The following is a 16754-nucleotide window of genomic DNA, read 5'->3' as shown; positions in this document are numbered from 1 at the left end:
CTACTGTTCTCGTTGTGACGAGTTGCGTCCGCAGGGTTTGGAAAAGCTCCAGCCGCGCGTTCTTCTCCGGGGAGGCGTACACGTTGATGAGCCTAACGAGCTCCCCCGCCCATGAGCCGTCTATGACCAAAAGGCGGCCACAGACGAGCTCTTGGACGGAGTCAACAGTGAAACGACCTCCTCTGATAAGAACCGCTACCCCTGCAGACTTGCAATCGCCACCCCCAGACCAGTAGGAGGGACCGTGGGTCCACTGGGAGGACAAATGAGTGTACCTCCTCAGAGGGGGAAGGGCGCACTCCTGAAGCATGTAGACATCACTCTGCTGTGTGGAAAGAAAGGTCAGCACAGTCTGCCTCCTAGACACATCCTTGATGCTCCTCACATTAATGGAAAAGATAGAGATCTCAGCCATCATGGGAAAGAGATGAAGGGGTTAGTCGGCAGGGGCTGTGCTTACCTCCCCTGGAGAGGGGGGGCGACCTCTGTGACCTCTGCAGCCTGACCAATGTCCTGGCTAAGACCGATCTGGTTGAGGACCTCATCGAAGTCGTTGGAGAGATCTGGTTCCGACCTGGTCAGAGCCATTTCTTCTTCCACCTCCTCCTCCTCCAGCGTGTCGAGGTCCTCCCCGACGGGGTCGGGACCTGCGACATTCTGGAGGACGGCAGGCCGTTTGGTGGCGGTGGAGGCGTCCTCCGCCGCCGGGCTGGCCTGCTCCTTCTTCCGCTTCCTGTACCCCGCCGCAGAGCTGCTGACGGTGGTGGCAGGGTGAAGGGGCGGGAAATCCTCCTGTGAGGACAGGTCGGGGGGGTGGAACCGGGCCCGGGAGGGGTGGGGCAGGGGGGCAAAGGGCAGGAGGGCAAGGGGTAGGGGGGGCAGGAGGGGCAGGGGGGGCAGGAGGGCCAGGGGCGGGGGGGGCAGGGGGACCAGGGTCGGGGGGGGGCGGCCTCCGGCACCGGAGGGGTAGGGGGGGCTGGGGTGGGGGGAGGGGGGTTCCTCTTACCTGGGTCCTTCTGAGGCTTCTGTGGCGCTGGTTTGGCAGCAGGGCCCTTACTCAGGGCCCCAGCATACGTCCTGCTTCTCTCTGGGCAGTCCCTGTAGACGTGCTCTGACCGTCCACAGAGGTTGCAGGTTTTGGACCTCGGGCAATCCTTGGTCTCGTGACCTGCAGACTGGCAGAATCTACATGGAAGCACATGGCAATCCTTACCCTCGTGCCCCGGCTGTCCGCACCTGCGGCATGACTGGGGTTGATCCGGGTAATGTAGGAGTCCTGCTGACGCTCCCAGGGAGAAGCACTGTTGCAGGTGTTGGAGATCTCCAGCGGGACGATCTCTCAGCAATCTGCAAAACACAGCCCACTTACCTGTCCAGAAGCCATTGGCGTCTAGTATCCGGACTGAGTCCTTCAACACGACGCAGAACCTCTGGAGATAGGTGGCAATATCTCTTCCGGGGACGTGAGGGTTCCTCATGGATACCGTTATCCGCCTTTCTTCCCTTTGAATGGGAGAATTCGCAATAGACTTGCAGAAAAGGGAATCGGGCCCAGAGGTCTTCACCGTCTCCCAGTACCTTCTGCAGACCTGTAACGATACAAAAGTTACGAAGAAGATACCTTTCATGAAGGACTGCACCGACAGGGTCTCTGCCTTGCTGAATCCTTGTTCCAGGATCATCTTCTTGCCAAAGACTTCCGGGGTCATGTCCGGGACTCTGCCTTCCACTTCTTTCAGTCGCAGCACGACTGTCTGCTTCATCCAGGGCTCCAGGGGGGGGAGACCGTCTGCAGGGCCGGAGCGTTCTGAGGTGGAGGTGGAGGCGGAGGGGGCTTCTCCCGAAGTCTTGGCTGGGGCGGCGGCGGCGGTCAGCGGCTTCTTGGCTGTTTCCTTATTCTTCCCCATCTTGTCGCAGAGGAGTTCTCAGGAGGGCTTCCAAGAGGTCTTCAGCGGATTCCTTCTCCTTCTTCTTCCTCGGCGGCTTCACTCTTGCTTAGCCTTTGAAAAGGCTATTGAGCGTCTACTGCCCGGAGGTAGTAACGCAGAGTGAACAAGGGGGGGGAAGATCACAAACTCGTTCTGTGTGGGGGCTAAGCCTCAAACCCAATAGCAGCAAGCAGGTGAAGCCGAATTTAATCGACGATCCTACCAGGCCGAGTAGAGGGTACCCCACACAGACCAAATGGCTGGGATAGATACAAGTGGTTCTCAACGTCCTAGCTGGAAGCAGGGACACCCCTAAAGGCAAGGTCGATACTACACTTGATCTTAGCCAAAAGGCCGAGAAGCGATGATGATTGGTCACAATTCCTCCCAATGACACTCATGGTGGGTCACAATTCCTCCCAATGACACTCATGGTGGGTCACAATTCCTCCCAATGACACTCATGATGGGTCACAATTCCTCCCAATGACACTCATGGTGGGTCACAATTCCTCCCAATGACACTCATGTTGGGTCACAATTCCTCCCACTGTCACCAATGATGAGGTGCTATTTCTTTCTCTGACAACATCCTGGTGCATTGTTTATTCCCACGCACATCACTACCTTTTCTACTCCCAATAGCCAAAGTCCGTGCCCCCAATTCCTCCTAAAACAAACAAACGGGGCACTTTTGGTGGTACCTCCAGCCTCTTAGCTGTATATTAGGGATGGTCTATATGTCGAACATTGGTTGTTCATGTGCTCACTAAACACATGAACATCTGGGCCGTTTGCCCGCGCGCCCCACAATGTAATACGCTCTGGCGGCACATTGTAATTGGCCAAAGCATTGCATCTGACAACAGGTCAGGTGCAATACTTTGACCAATCACAGCTGAGTTAACAATAAGAGCCATGATCGGCCAAAGTCTCAGCTAGCGGTGATATCATCAATAGCTTCGCCCAATAGTGGATGACAGTTCTCACCGTTTCCAGTCAGACGTACACCATTGGCCGGAGCTAGCAATGATGTCACCGCTAGCTCCCACCCAATTGTTTACCTCTTGACTCCTAAATGTCAGATAGCGGCGAGTTCTTGGCAGGTTTTTTTCATTTCAGCAAGTCGGCGGCGGCGTGATAACGCTGGACGCCGTGATTGAAGATGGATTACAACGCTGGAACCGTTTTTTTTCCCCATAAAGAACGTGTCAAAAACTTGTATTTTTCTTCAATAAAGGATTTTTTCAAAACTCTGGTCTCTATCTTTTCACTCTTTTACCCTTTAGTGAAAGGGTAGGGGTACAAGGGTAGGGGTACAAGTGCCCCTTACACATTCACAAGGGGAGGCAACATTAAGGCACCCCATTATTTAAAGGGGTACCCTGATGCTAATGAACCTCCTGCCCGCAACCACCCGGCCAGGGTTGTGGGGAAGAGGCCCTTGTCCTCATCGGAATGGGAACACCGTCTCTATGCTGTGGGCACAAGGCCTGGTAAGACCCGGGGGGGGGGGGCACTCGTTCGTCCCTCCTTTTTTTGGCCTGCCAGGCCTATGGTCATATCAAGGGTCTGGTAGGAATATAGGGAGGATCCCCATGCTTCCCCTCCCCATTCTGAGGGGGTTTGGTTCCTCTTAAAGGTTCTACCAGGCCTAAAGGGCCTGATATGGCTTTTAGGGGAACCTCATGCACTTCCCCATCCCCCAATTTTGGGAGGTGGGGTTCTCCTTAAAAGTCTTACTAGGCCTAAAGGGTCTGGTGTGGCCTTTAGGGGGAATCCCACGCACTTTAAAAAAAAATCATGTTTTACTGTGGGCTCCCTCCTAACCTTCCTCCTAAAGGATATACTAGGAGGGGGGACCCCACGCTGGTTTGTTGTTTTTTTTAATTAAAAATTAAATATTTTTTTAAAATGTCAGTCCTGCTGCAGCAGATTCTGTACATTGTACAGATGTGCAACTTTGCAGGTAGTTTAAGGGGAACCCCCAGGCATGATATTTAAGGAATTTTTCAATTTATTTTCTTTTAATTTAAGCAATGAAAAATGACTACCCCTTTAAAAATTGTACTTTTTGAAATGTTTTCTGATTCATGTCCCTTTTATGGCCAATAACTTGCATGGGCAGCACAGTGGCTAAATGCATATTTGCATGTTCTCCCTGTTCCTGTGTGGGTTTCCTCCGGGTACTTCGGTTTCCTCCCACTCTCCAAAGACATGCTGGCAGTTTAATTAAATCCTATCTAAATTGGCCCTAGTATGTGTATGTATGAATGTGAGTTAGGAACCTTAGATTGTATGCCCCTTGAGGGTTAGGGAGTGATGTGAATGTACAATATATATGTAAAGCGCTGCCTAAATTGACGACACTATATAAGTACCTGAAATAATAGTATAAGCCGTTAAAAAAACCTCAAACTTCGTCATAAATTTTGGCCAAAATGTATTTTTCTACATTTCTTTGGTTAAAAAAAAATCCCAATAACTGCATATTAATTGGTTTGTGTGAAAGTTATAGCATCTACAAACTATGGTATGGCTCAGGCATCACTAAATGGTGGACTGGGGTCTGGATGCGGACCGAGTCACTGTCCCATCGGGACCCATGCAGTCCTGCCATTTAAGAGCCTTTTCTTTACCCAACTGTCTCACGGTCATCCTCACAGAGCTGACAGCGGGAGGCAGGACAGTTCTGTAATCTGGGGGGGGGCTGAGGACAGAAATGTGGGGGGATGATGCACTTGACTCACACTGTAGCAGCAAAGCTACAGTGCGCCAGTCATTAAGTGGTTAAATAATGGTGATAAAGTCTATATTACAGTCAAAGTATTTCTTTGACTGTAATATTTATTACAGTCATTATTATGTTTTCTTCTGTCTCCATTTTTATATAAAAGAAAACAGAATAGCTGTATATAGTGCATTATGTATAAATGGGGTTTTGTAAAAAGCAAGTAACCAGTAAAAATGATGACCAAGATAAGTATGAGGGGATATGGATAATAATAAAGATTGCAAGTCTAACAAAATCTAACAGATTACAAGTTGAAATAAATCTAGAGGGAGGAGGCAGGAGTGAGATAACCAATAAAGGATGTGTTTGTAAAGTCTCTAGGTTAGAGGGGGTCGTAAGGGAATTAACCGACTTGTAATTGGACCTTTAGGGGTTTATTTACTAAAGCTGGAGAGTCCAAAATCAGACTCCCTTCTGCATAGAAACCAATCAGCTTCTAACCTCAGCTTGTTCAATGAAGCTTTGGCAATGAAACCTGGAAGCTGATTGGTTTCAATGCAGAAGGGAGTCTGATTTTGGACTCTCCAGCTTTAGTAAATAAACCCCATTGTGTCCATGGAAGATTTATTTTTTTTCCACATGTTTCTGGAAAATGACAAAAACTTTTTTTTTTTTTTACACAAAATTGTGATTTAAATGGTTTATTTCTTGCACAAGCCATGGGTATATGTGGAATTACACCCCAAAATACATTCTGCTACTTCTACCGAGTATGAGGATACCACACGTATGAGACTTTTTGGGAACCTAGCCACATACAGGAGCCTGAAATCCAATGACCACTTTGAAAGCCTGAAGGTGTGTAACTTCTTCATTTCACTTCCTCACTACCTATCACAGTTTTGAAGGCTCTGACATGCCAGGATAGAACCAACCCCCCCAAATGACCCCTTTCTGGAAAGTAGACACCCCAAGGAATTTAAAAAGGAGGCATGGTAAGTATTTTTCAGATCTCATTTTTTCCTCACAAGGTTTTGAAATATAAAAAAGAAAAGAAAAAATATGTTTTTGTTTTCTTTCTTCATTTTCCAAAAACTTGTGGCAACAAATGGGATCTGCAAAATACTTACCATGCTTCTTATCAAATTCCCTGTCTATTTTCCAAAAATTGGTCATTTGGGGGGGGGTTTGGTGCTATTCTGGCATTCCAGGGCCTCCGAAACTGTGATAGGTAGTCAGGAAGTGTAACGAGGAAATAAAGCCCTTTAAAAGCCTGAAGGTGCTTATTGGATTTTGGGGTCCTATACTTGGCTAGACTGCCAAAATGTCTCTCACTTGTGGTACCCCCACACTCGGGAGAAGTAGCAGAATGTATTTTGGGGAGTAATTCCACATATACATATGGCTTGTGTGAGCAATAAATTATTTAAATGCCAATTTTGTGTAATTTTTTTTTTGTCATTTTCCAAAAACTTGTGGTAAAAAAATAAATTATTCTATTGATTCAACATGCCTCTCAGCAAATAGTTTGAGGTGTCTATTTTTCCAAAAAGGGGTCATTTTGGGGGGTGGGGGCATTTTATGCCCAGCATTAGAAGTTTATGCCACACATCATTCACTCTTCTAACCACCTGAAGACCAAGCCCTTTCGGACACTTTTTGTTCACATTAAAAAATCAGTATTTTTGCTAGGAAATTAAAGTGAACCCCCAAACATTATATATTTTTTTAGAGCAGACATCCTAGTAAATAAAATGGTGGGTGCTGCAATTTTTTATCTCACATATTACTTACACAGCGATTTTTCAAAGGCAATTTGTTTGAAAAATATACACTTTTTTTAATTTTAATGCACAAAAACACAATATATTGGCCAATTATTTGGTATGATATAAAAGATGATGCTATGCTGAGTAAATAGATACCAAACATGACATGCTTTAAAATTGCGCATGCCCTGTGCAATGGCGACAAACTGCATACATTTTTAATATCTATAGGCAACGCTTTAAAAGCCTTTACAAGCTACCATTTTAAATTTACAGAGGAGGTCTAGAGCTATAATTACTGCCCTTGATCTGACGTTCATGGCGATACCTCACATGCATGGTGCAGTCGCTGTTTCCATACTGGCACAGGGTCAACGCTCACAACCGCAGGTGTGCGCGGATGGGCGAGGGTACTTTTTTTTTTTCTTTTTCTGATTTATTTAATTATTTTTACACTGTCCCTTTAATTTTTTTTTTTTTATCACTTTTAATGCTATCTTAGGGAGGGGGGCGACATTTTCTCCCGCTGCTTGTAAAAGCAATCCTGCAGCTAATTAGCCACTAGAAATGCTTTTACATGAAAGCCCATTGCCGGCTGAAAAAAATGATACCAGGATGATGCCTGCAGCTGCAGGCATCACCCTGGTATAACCATTCAAAGTCCAGTGATGTACCAGTACGTCGCTGGTCCTTGTTGGGTGTATATGCTATGTTTTTTTTTTCTTTATGCAGCCTGTGGGCTGAATGAAAAAAAAGAGAAGAAATCTCTGCCAGAAAAAGTGCATGGTATGCCCACCATTAGAAAACCTCCCTGCATCCACCCACTTCTAATGGTGGGCACACATGAAATGTGCCAACAAATATAAAATATATATGCCGAAGCATAGGGGCCATCCACCCACTGGCCACCCCAGGCCCCCATGCTTTGGCATATATTCTCTTTTTTTTAACTGCGGATGAAAAATCTCATCCAACAGCACTGCACACACCTACTTATGTCTATTCTGAGAGCAAGACCCTGTTGCTGTCAGAATAAACAGGTCAGTGCTGCAGTTTGACATTCCTACAAAGAAATCAACAATGGTTAACAATAAAACAAACTCAATAAAACAACTTTATAAGGAAAAGTGTGTGGTGGTATGCCCACCATTAGAAAACCTCCCTGCATCCACCCACTTCTAATGGTGGGCACACATGAAATGTGCCAACAAATATAAAATATATATGCCGAAGCATAGGGGCCATCCACCCACTGGCCACCCCAGGCCCCCATGCTTTGGCATATATTCTCTTTTTTTTAACTGCGGATGAAAAATCTCATCCAACAGCACTGCACACACCTACTTATGTCTATTCTGAAAGAAAGACCCTGTTGCTGTCAGAACAAACAGGTCAGTGCTGCAGTTTGACATTCCTGCAAAGAAATCAACAATGGTTAACAATAAAACAAACTCAATAAAAACAACTTTATAAGGAAAAGTGTGTGGTGGTATGCCCACCATTAGAAAACCTCCCTGCATCCACCCACTTCTAATGGTGGGCACACATGAAATGTGCCAACAAATATAAAATATATATGCCGAAGCATAGGGGCCACCCACCCACTGGCCACCCCAGGCCCCCATGCTTTGGCATATATTCTCTTTTTTTTAACTGCGGATGAAAAATCTCATCCAACAGCACTGCACACACCTACTTATGTCTATTCTGAAAGAAAGACCCTGTTGCTGTCAGAATAAACAGGTCAGTGCTGCAGTTTGACATTCCTGCAAAGAAATCAACAATGGTTAACAATAAAACAAACTCAATAAAAACAACTTTATAAGGAAAAGTGTGTGGTGGTATGCCCACCATTAGAAAACCTCCCTGCATCCACCCACTTCTAATGGTGGGCACACATGAAATGTGCCAACAAATATAAAATATATATGCCGAAGCATAGGGGCCATCCACCGACTGGCCACCCCAGACTCCCATGCTTCGGCATATATGCTCTTTTTTTAACTGCGGATGAAAAATCTCATCCAACAGCCCTGCACACATTGATTTATGTCTATTCTGAGAGCAAGTTCCTGTTGCTGTCAGAATAAACAGGTCAGTGTTGCAGCTGAAAGCATTCCTACAAACAGAAATGATTAACAATAAAACAGTAACAATAAAACAGTAAAAGTAGAAAAATCATAAAAAAATGACAACAACAAAAAAAACTATAACTATTTTTGGTTTTTAAATTTTTTTATTTTTTGGGGGAGATTTGTATTTTTAATTTTTAGTGAGACTTCACCTTCGCTCTCACCTGACATGCTCCGAATCCTGTAGGCCTCTTCACTAGAGTACCTTTGGTTGGGCATTTTGGCCACTAAATTTATAGTTACCTAGTGCGACTCACGGGAAAAAGAGCGCCTGGCTGTCAGGGACTGCTTGAACCGCTACAGAAAATTTACCGACACGTGCTAACAGAGATCAGGTCTGATTCTGTGAACACTGCGGTTTTGTGTGTAAAGTATCAAGTGACCGTTATCTACTGACACTGCACTTGCTGGGGAAGAAGGGGGGATCGTAGGGGCTAAACGCAGGTGTCGGGGCTGATCCTGCTAACGCTGCATTTTTGGGGACACTATACTAATGTGAACGCTGGTATATCGCTGATCTGATCAAAGATATTGATCCAATCAGACACTATACTAGCAATGGAGGTTTAGTGTGCAAGTGAGCGTGTTCCTGGCAATCAAGGGGTTAAATATGATTACTGGTGTACTAGCGGGCAATCTGATGCTTTCTGGGATGGGCGCTAACTGACGCTAACACTATCAGAAGTCGCCAGTGACACTAATACAGTAATCAGTAAAAATCTATGCACTGTAAACAATGACACTGGTAACAGGGCAGTGAAGGGGTTAACTGGAGGGGGGGGGCGATCAATGGGTTAAATGTGACCTAGGTGTGTTCTAACTGTTAGTGTAGTGCTTTGTACTCACGTTTTCTGTGTCTTCTTCTCTCTCTGGGATGGAATGTGCCCAGGCAGAGAAGATTTACATCATATCCTGTCCTGTGTAACTGTCAACACAGGATAGGATAGGACAGAGACCGATCATTCAACTTCAGCCGGACATCACTGGCTGAAATTGAATGATTGATCCCTCAGGGATCGAATCGTGACACCCGCGGGTCGGCAGAGGTGCATACGCGCCCCCCTGCCCGCGAAAACATCGGGAGTGTGAATGATGTTTATAAATGTGATTTTGTGCAGCGGTGCCGCCTTGCCGCCGTATATGTACTGTGGCTGGTCGGCAACCGGTTAATAATAATAATAATACAAACAATACCAGTGTAATTTTTTTTAAAGAATCAACTACTATAACTATTACAATAAAGTAAACTAGTACAATAAAGTTGCAAAGCAAACCGACAATCCTCGCAGGATGGATCCGATCCATCCTGTGGGAATCGTCTGCTTTCTTTACAACGTACCTTTTCTTGGAGCGAGTCCAGTGTCACCCAGTATAGGTTGCATGCTGGCGATCCCGCATCCTGCGTGGATCGTCGGCATGCAACCTATACGGGGTGACACCAGACCCTCTCCAAGAAAAGGTACGTTGTAAAGAAAGCCGACAATCCCCGCAGGATGGATCGGATCTGCAGATTGAGCATAATGGATCGGAGTCCGATCCATTATGCTCAATCTGCAGATCCAATCCTTTCTGCGGGGATCGTCGGAGGGAGTGTCACCAAGTGTTAGCGCACCCGGTGACACTAACCCTAGGGACTCCTCTGGATGGGAGATCAGCAGGGGAGTGTAGAAGAGTCAGTGGGGCAGTATACAGAGGTTCAGTAGGGCACAGGATAGGGGTCAGCATCCCAGTAAAAAAAACCCTTTCCCAGCACACATCTTTGCACCCCAATCCTGCCTCCAATGCCCCCAATTCCCTCATCCTAGCACAAATCTCCCTCACCCAAAAAATCATCCCTCCATGCACACTTCCACCTTCCTCTCAAATTTCCCATCCAAGCACAAATCTCCAAATTCAACCCCCCCCCCCCCCCAGTCCCCCCTTAACCCAAATTTCCTCACCACCTCCTAGCACAACCCCCCCCCCCCCCCGTTAATTCCTCTTTCAAGCACATATCCCCCCAATCCCCCCTCCTAGCACAAATCCCTCCAATCCCCTCTCCTATCGCAATCGTCCCCATCCCCCCTTCTAGCACAAATCTCCCCGCTAATCCCCCTCCTAGCACATATCCCCCATCCCCCTTCTAGCACAAATCCCCACTCCCCCAAATCCCCATCCTCCAATCCCCTCTTTATGACAAATTCCTCTAAATTCCTACTCCTAGCACAACCCCTTCCAAAGTACCCCCCCAGCACAGATCCTCTCCCTTTCCAAATCCTCTGCCCCCACTTAGCCCAAATCCCCCGTTTCCTCTTAGCACAAATAGGCACAAACATTTCCCCCATGCCCCCTCCTGGCTTAAATTCCCTCAAATCCTTCTCCTAACAGAAATCCCCCCCCCCCCCAACCGCCATTACCCTTTCCAGCACAGCCCCTCCTCATCCCAAGCACAAATGACTGTTTCCCCCCACACCTCCCCCCTCATTATGTACAATTTGCCTGTAAGCCCCCCCCCCCCCAACTTACAGTCTGGAAGAGCGGTGCTGTGCTCTGCCCCCTCCTCCTGTCAGAACAGAGCTGCTTCATATAGCTGATGACACAGGATCGCTCTGACCATGGGGCTGTACACAATTTCATTACCCGCCCCGATCTACATTTACTGCTGTGGGAGATAAGCGGTCCTTGGAGGAGATAGGGGCAGGTATTGAAACTGTGTACAGTCCGATGGACGGAGCGATCCTGTGTCATCAGCTATATGGAGCAGCGCTGTTCTGACAGGAGGAGGGGGCAGAGCACAGAACCGCTACTCCTTGCTCTGTCCTCACTTTCAGGACTTAACTCCAGGCTTCCTTTCCTTTGTCCCGCCTCTAAGTGTGGGGATGGGGGGGAAGGAGCTCAATAATCTGGGGGGGGGGGGCACAAGTGAAATCTAGGGGGGCGCAGCCCACCCCAGCACCCCCCTAGATCCGGCCATTTTTTTAAAGCATTAAATACTATAACTTCTACAATCATAAAATGGCTAATAATATTAATAATAAAAATACTAATAATAATTATTTTATTTTTTTTTATTTTTCAAAGTATTAAATATTATAACGACTACAATCATAAAACTGCTAATAATAATAATCATATTAATATTACATTTTTCATATAAAACGACTAAGAATATATAATAATACTAATACTAATAATAATACTAATAAAAAAAAGAATTATTTTTTTTTGGCTTTTTTTAATTTTTTTTTTTTTTCAAAGCATTAAACTATAAATACTACAAGCATGGTTAAAACAGGTAAACATGTATAATATATAATAATACTAATAGTAATATATATCTTGGAAAAAAAAAATATTACATACACAACAACAGTTGTCATATACATTACCAACACAGCTGATGTCATCCAGGCATTTGAAGCAAGATGATCAAATTATGGAGCACAATATAAGGAAAGGTAATAGCACCATCATCACCAATTACATAACCAATCCGCATGTCTCCAATCCGCAGGTCTCCATTGACGTGTTGGTGTATGTTGTGAAGCAGGAGTAGCTGGTTGGAAAAATCAGTCCGGCAGAGTGGACAGGTGGGGTTCTCTTCAAACCATCTCCAGATGCAGCTGGTGTGAAACTTGTGATTGCAGGCCAGGATGGTCGTGTTCTCTCCATCTTCACAACCTGCCAAACAAATGGGACACACACTTACCTCCTCCTCGGCGCGCTGCTCCATGGCCGGTGGTGGGTGGTTCTCAGGGACCCCATCGTGCTGCTCCATGGCCAGTGGAGGATCGTTCTCAGGGGCCCTGGCATGCTGCTGCATGGCCGGAGGTGGGTAGTGCTCAGGGGCCCTAGCTCGTTCTCTTGGTGAACGGCTTCGGTGGCTGGAGGCCTCCGCCCGTCTCTGATGACGCTGGACTCTGGACCTAGTCCGATGGGCGAGCGGAGACTCTCCGTCCTCCTGATGTGAAGGCCTCCCACGGGATGGGCGTCGTGAAGGCCGAGGCATCCTGGTGGTGCTGGATGACCTGTAAATGGCTAAAAATATGAAATATTACCACTAATAATATAAAGAATTATATAGTAGTGATAATAGCAATGGAAATCCGTATAAATAGCGATAATCTCTGTCAGTCGCAGGAGACAAGCTCTGATGCTGCTTATGGCTCGGATACCAGGGCAGCATTGAGGTGAGCTGCAGCCTGGGGGCGGAGCTAACCGGACTTCCTGCCAATCAGCCAATCACACTCTGCCACCTCACACCAGCTGTCATTTTTCAGGCCTACCTATTTTGATTGACGCTTGTACCCAAATAAATTTGATATGATTTTATTGATTTGACAGAAATTTGACAGTCTTTTGGTGAGTTTAACGGTTATTCATAAAAGCGGCCACAAGAGGTCAGTAGGTGTGATTGTGCCGTAGCGGTAATACCGCCTCCCGCCATAGATGTCTCCCTTCCCAGTCAGCTCCAATACACATCATAGAGTTGGGCTTTCTGCCCTACGGAGGCCATTTTATTCTATCTAATGTACGGGGGAGAGGAGAGAAGAAGCTGAGAGTGAGGGAGGGCTAGAGATACCGTCTCTGAGGTGATGGCGACCGGGAGAGCCCAGGTGAGGGGGGGGGGGCAGATGGCCGGGGGGAACTGCATGGAGGCGGTATGTGGGAAGGTGAAGTAGGTTGGGGGGTATATTATGTATGGAGAGGCTGATAGGTGATGGGGGGGGGTGAGGGACAAACAGCTGGAGCTATACCATCACTTGTGTCCCCCCCACCTGTCCATAGTAACACGGTACTGTGCAGAAAGCCCCCCAATAACCCCCCCAGCAGCTGTGCCAGGGTTCTAACCCCCCCAAACATGTGGCCTATACTTCTACATGAAAGCAGAATTGCGCTCACAAATGTTTGCCCCCCACTGCATGGATCAGCTACTTGTTTTTTCTCGGGGGGAGCACAAAGCTCATACTCGGCTGACCCGCACAGCCCCACTGAACGGGGAAAAGTCATTTGTACCCAGAATTCTGCTTTACAATGATGTCCAAATTGTGTCCAAGTGCTGCACAAGCATCCAGTGAGCCCCGGTTCACACTGGTGCGGTACTAAAATCACACTACTTCAGCGCCATTCCAGAGCCGCATATCAGTGCGATTTGCACCGCCGATTTCATTGCGGCTTGCAGCCTCATATAACAGAAGTCTATACAAGTCGCAATGAAATCAGCAAAAAGTCGTTCAGGAACCTTTTTCATAATCGCTGCAATATGAGTCTCTGCAATATGAACGGCTCCATTGCTGGCAATGGGGTGCAATTTGTCATGCAATTTTGGAGCTTTTAAATCACATGACAAGCCGCACCAGTGTCAAAGTACCTCGACTTGTATCAGAGTGCTGCAATGTTCACACTTGTTCCTGGAGTGTTTCTATCCATAAACAAAGAGCTCCACAACACTCTTCCCTTGTCCTGTACCTCACACTGTCACAACGTGAGGAAAGGACTGCCGATAATCGGCAAATGGCACAGAACAGGTCGGCACTGATAATCGGTGCCCATCAGTGCCGCCTATCAGTGCCCATCATTGTTCCATATCAGTGCGGCATCATCGGTGCCTCCTCATTAATGCCTCCTCATCAGTGCTGCCTATCAGTGCCCGCCCAGGCCAATTTTCAGCTTTCAGCGCTGTTGCACTTTGAATGACAATTGCGTGGTCATGCAACACTGTACTCATATGAAATTTATATATATATTTTTTTAGACAGAGCTTTCTTTTGGTAGTATTTAATCACCACAGGGTTTTTTTTTTTGCTTAACAAACTAAAAAAAGATTGTAAATCTTGAAAAATATTTTTTTTTTTAGTTTCTGTTATAAAATGTTGTAAAAAGGAATTTTTTTCTCCTTCACTGCTGTGCACTAATGAGGCGGCACTGATGGGCATCACTGATGGGCACTGAAAGGCATCACTGATATATGGCACTGATAGGTGTCACTGAAAGGCAGCTCAGATGGGCAGTGATATGTGGCACTGATGTGCACTGGTAGGCACTGACAGGTGGCACTCATGGGGCTACACTGATCATCAGTGCCCTGATGATCAGTGTACATGTCCTCTCTGAGGAATGCCGCTTACCGGCTCTCCTCTCACGCGCTGTCAGTGTGAGGAGAGGAATGCCGATAACCGGCATTTCCTTGTTTACATGTGATCAGTTGTGATTGATCACATGACAGAGTCGACGTCATTGACTCTTTCCTCTGATCGGTGATCCGCTGTTTCCCGGGGACACAGCGCACCACTGTTCGCCGCTTGCCCCTGGGGGCACACATTCGCAGATAGAGTGGGAGGACATCATATGACGTCCTCCTGTCATTTCCTTCTATATTTCCTTCCTTTTAAATACCACCAAAACAAAGCTCTGTGTGTGTTAAAAAAAATGATAAAAATGTCATATGGGTACAGTGTTGCATGACTGCGCAATTGCCATTCAAAGTGTGAGAGCGCCGAAAGCTGAATATTGTCCTGGGCACGAAGGGGGTAAAAGTGCCCGGTAGGCAAGTGGTTAAATAAATGTGACAGGTAGAGTTTTATGACAGAAGAGATCCAATCGCTTTCTGCCGTCATAGATGCTTCCCCCGCCTGTCAGCTGTCATGTACACGGAGTCTCCCAGCTCAGAGTACATTTTTCAAGAATACAAGCTCTACTGCAAATGTAGTAATTAGATTGTTGAAACCATTTTCCAGTGACAGAGGTGATTACAATGGTCCGCTTTTATTTATGAACGTAATTCCTTTATCCCCCCAAAAAACCCTTTTGCTGTAACTGCTTGTGTAGCGGCAGTGTGAGCTGAAGTTTGGCTTTAATTTGTTAGTGTATCAGAATCTGCTAGTACACGTAACACTCCCCTCCCCCCCAGACTGACAGTGCTGCTGTCCTTGTGTGTACCTGTGCTCCTTCATCCAGAGTAGGGCACTCTAATACAGGAGGTGTGTTACTGGCAGGATCACCAAATCTAATGCATGGATCACATCCAAGGATTGGTACACGACAATATATGACATTTTTGTTTTTGGGCTTAGTACGGCTTTAAGTCAGTGTGTTGTGCGGTTTTATTGTGCAGCTGTCTGTGCAGCACTGAACCATTTGTAGGTATTGCTTTAGGCAGCATTACAATGAAACTGGACAGAACATTAGCAGAACCAGAACTACAACATGGTCCCGTCCAGTCTGGAGTGGGAACGCTGTGTTAAGGTGCTCTCATCCTCACACTATGGCAAAGCCTTGTTTGGTTTGTGGAATGGGGAAATAATATCGGAGGGGATCCATTTCACTCTCCAGGTAAATATCCTTCTCCAGAGTTTTCACATCAGGAAGGTGGGGGATGGGGGGGTCCTCTCCCCTGTGTAAGCTCTGAGCAGAGTCATTGTAGCTGATGACTGAACACACACAGTGGGCAATAAAGATTGCCTGCTACTTGGGAAGGCACACCCATTGCTTTCCTCTTCATAGGGAAACGTGCGGCTTTACTTGTAGCTTTGAGCAAGAGTATGCCAGTCAGCTGTGGTTGTTGTGACGCTTTTATGTTTCTGTGGCAGGGCGGATGAATGGGTTTCAGCTGCAGTGGACTTAGTTCCTTCCAGAGCAGATTTTGATGGATGTGAGCTGGAATCCACCTGGATACCCTGACAAGGACGGATCGTAGAACCTACTGCTGTTTGGGACCATCAGCAAGTCCTACAGCCAGAACCGGGCTCCTTTGGTTACCGATCCATTCTTTGATATGCATACAGGCATTGCCGAGCTTATAGGTAAGTTTTAGAAGCCAAGACATGAAACTTTATTTACATTACAAAATGCTTCTTAGTTTGTACCTTTTAGGATCTCTTGTGAGATAATTGGTATGTGTATGGCCCAATTAGCAAGATCTGTTTCCATTACTGCAAGAGAACCGACCGTCCCAATGGTGCAAGTCCTTTGCAGACTAGTCGCCATTCATTAGTTGTAGCACCGGTGTTTTCCAAAGTTGGCATGTCTCAAACAAAGCAGTTTAGTAGAAATTGCAGCTTGCAACATTTGTCCCGGGGAAAGGGTCCAATAAAAAAATATCCTGAAATATTTAGCTGTAGTGTTTAACCGCTTTCCCACCGTCCTATAGCAGAAATACTTCTAGAGGGTGGAAGGGGTGTGCAAAATCACATGTGTATATTTATATACGTGA

The 16754-nt window shown here is 46.5% G+C and overlaps 1 pseudogene; it reads right to left on the bottom strand.

The window, feature by feature from the left end:
• Nucleotides 1–2201: 2201 nt before the first annotated feature.
• LOC149463132 (U2 spliceosomal RNA) lies at nucleotides 2202–2294 on the bottom strand (annotated as a pseudogene).
• Between the last annotated feature and the right edge of the window lie 14460 nt (nucleotides 2295–16754).

Source organism: Staurois parvus, unplaced genomic scaffold (assembly GCF_062004578.1).
Source record: "Staurois parvus isolate SC_StPar_1 unplaced genomic scaffold, SC_StPar_1.0 ptg000159l, whole genome shotgun sequence".
Taxonomy (NCBI): Eukaryota; Metazoa; Chordata; class Amphibia; order Anura; family Ranidae; genus Staurois; species Staurois parvus.
Note: the sequence above shows the minus strand (reverse complement) of the source record. Positions and strands in the feature narration are given on the sequence as shown.